The sequence below is a fragment of the Aethalodelphis obliquidens genome, unplaced genomic scaffold (genome assembly GCF_003676395.1).
Source record: "Aethalodelphis obliquidens isolate GAN/ISIS:26980383/991018 unplaced genomic scaffold, ASM367639v1 scaffold110, whole genome shotgun sequence".
Taxonomy (NCBI): Eukaryota; Metazoa; Chordata; class Mammalia; order Artiodactyla; family Delphinidae; genus Aethalodelphis; species Aethalodelphis obliquidens.
This window is the reverse complement of record NW_020838054.1, coordinates 1,850,047-1,852,922: the sequence shown is the minus strand read 5'-3', so window position 1 is coordinate 1,852,922 and position 2,876 is coordinate 1,850,047.

Here is a 2,876-nt window from a genome sequence, read left to right as displayed (position 1 = left end):
GGCGGCTGCACAGGCGGCGGCGGCGGCCGCGGCAGCATCACACACTTACACACTCACAGGGGGCGGAGCCTGGACAGCCCGAAGCCGCGACATGGAGCCGGCACATTATCATCCCCGGATCTGGCAGGGGCTCGCTCCGCCCGCGCGCGCCGCCCGGGACCCCCCTCTGTCAAAATCAGCTGGTGGGAGCGGCCGCAGAACTGGGGAGCCGGGCCCGGGTCCCGCCCGGAGGGGCAGTTGCAGGGATGCGGGAGGGTGGCCGGCGGGGCCAGGAGGCAGGCTTCGGGAAGGAGACCCTCTCTCGGAACCCCTACCTCCTCCCACAACTGGGAGTTACGCTTCGGAACCAGAAAAGAGCGCACAAACTGCCTCGGGGATGGGGGTCGACCCCCGCTGCGGCGCGCGCAGTCCCTGCCCGGGGACGCTCCTCGGGCCCCCGAGTACTGGAGCAAACTTTGGTGGGCCCGAGCATCCCTCGGCCCCGCAGCGCAGAGCACTCGGGGCCAGGAAGGAGAAGGCGGTCACCTTCACCGTCCCCGCGGCGCCGAGCGTCCGCACCCGGGCCGGTCAGGCATGCCGCAGTGCCTTGCCAGGCTGCAGGGCGCGTTGCGCACCTAGTAGGTCCGCAAGCTCTGGGCCCTGGATTCTGTAGGCTGCAAGGGTAGGCACGAGGACCACACTGTGTGGTCCTTGGGTTCCGGATTAGGACGCTGGGCAACTGGGTTGCACTACCACCTTCTCCGCACAACCACCGCGTGCCTTGGGCAGAGGGCTTCTGCAGTTTCCTCCTCTGGGAAATGGGAAATCCTCTGAGTGTGTCCCACTATCACCCCACCCTCTGGCTGCCTGTCTCCCTTCTGGCCGGAGAATCTCTCTCCACGTGCAGCTTCCTCCCTCCCTTCAGCCTCCACTGGTGGTCCAGGATCGGGTGGATCCCTTTAGCCAATGCCCTTGGGGAAAGGCTTCCTGGCCTCTGACGCCAGAAAGCGGTGTTGGAAGGGGCGGGGCCGGGGTCTGACACTTCAGGAACAGGAATACCCTGGAGTCCCCGACCTCTTCTTTGCCTTCTTCATGTCATCGTGCAAGCAAAATAGTATTGGTGCATTGTTGAGAGCCTAAGGTGAGGACCCTCTTAGAAAGAGCGGTAGACTGAGCACTGACAGAGCTGGGTTCTGACTGTGTCCGATACTGTCATTGGTTCTCTGTGTGACTGAGCGAGTAAGTCTCTTCTGAGGCTCATTTTGTAAAAGAGGCTTGATCGCGGTGCCATGTGGTTCTTGCTACTCTGGTGTTGTCCTTTCTCTTTGAATCTGCTTCTCTAATATTATCTCATATTCTCAAAATCACCCAAATAGATTTTCTTTACTTTGTTTTTCCAGAAGAAACTGAGGCACTGAGACCAGGTAATTTGCCCAGGAGCTGACATTTCTCCTAACGGGGGAACTGACATTGGAACTGAGAATCTGGGAAGCCCATTTAGGTAGAGCTGAACCCAGTAGAAGGTGCTGCAGCTCCAAGAGGTGGAGGGCTTCAGAATCTGAGCTTGAAGGGGCCCAGAGTTTGGTCTCTTTCATATTCTTTATATGGGAAGAAAAGCATGTCACTAACATACAGAAACAAGACACTAAGATTCTGCAACTGTGGCATCCCATGAGGCTTTGCTTTATTTATCTTGCAGAGTGCCAAGTTCTTAACAAACACTAAGCTAACTGACTGCAGACCAGCCAATGGGCAGACAAGGGAAGACTACATTTCAAATTGCCTTGTCTGTTTGGCTGCTTGTAAACTCCTCTGGTCAAAGACTCCAGGGCAGAAGAGCTATTGGCAAAAATGGTGCCAGGGATCTTCAAATTATCTCTGTGCCTTTTTTACTCGTGCAGTTCCAAGTCTTCAGCCCTAGACTCTGAGCCCTTGAGGCGGCAGGGACTGCCCTGCTCAAATCTGTGGCCCCCAACATTAATTTCCCTCAGTAAATGATCCTCAAATTGGGTTTGATTGCTAATAAGGATTGTCGCCTGGGCTAGTGCTTGACCTGCTTGAAAACCTTTAGAGGAAAACCAGGACATCTACAATTAACATTTAAATGGTGATTATGGTCACTTTGTATCGGATTCACTTTTCTCCCCAGATTATATTGATTGGGGGAAGACAGAAAAAAAATCTGTGCTAGGTAAATAAATTTCCAATAGAAAGAAAGCTGTGCCTTTAAGAGTTCCAGACCCCCCCATCACCCCACTGGTGCACTTTCTTCCCAATCAGCAGGAGGACCAAGCCGGAGCAGAAGGAGCCAGCAAGAGGCAGCACTGTGAACAGAAATGCCTGCGGGAAGGAGAGAAGAGACGAGCGGTGCTGGCTGCCGCTTCAAAAGAGGGGCTGGGGCTTTCCCTTCCGGAGATCAAAACCGAGACGGGAGGCTGGGCTGGGTGGAAGGAGCTCCTACTCTCAGCCACCCTCCTGGAACACGGATGAAGCTGAGAGAGGCCGCACTGAAGGGACCACGGTGGTCCCAAAGGCCAGCCGGCCAGCCCAAGCCCAGCACTTGCTCTCTCTGAGCATCTGCTCCTGGGCAGCGGAGAAGCTTCACCTTCTCCCTTCCTTCTCCTCCTGCCATCCCCAGCTCTGGCCTCTTTAGTAAACCCCCAGATAGGCATCGAAGCCACGCATCCTCCACCACACAGGCAGGGAAGGGAGGGCAGGTTGCAGGGAGAGCAATGGCAACGCGAAGTAAAAAGGCGATAGTATGGTACTGGCACAAAAACAGAAATATAGATCAATGGAACAGGATAGAAAGCCCAGAGATAAACCCACGCACATATGGACACCTTATCTTTGATAAAGGAGGCAGGAATGTACAGTGGAGAAAGGACAGCCTCTTC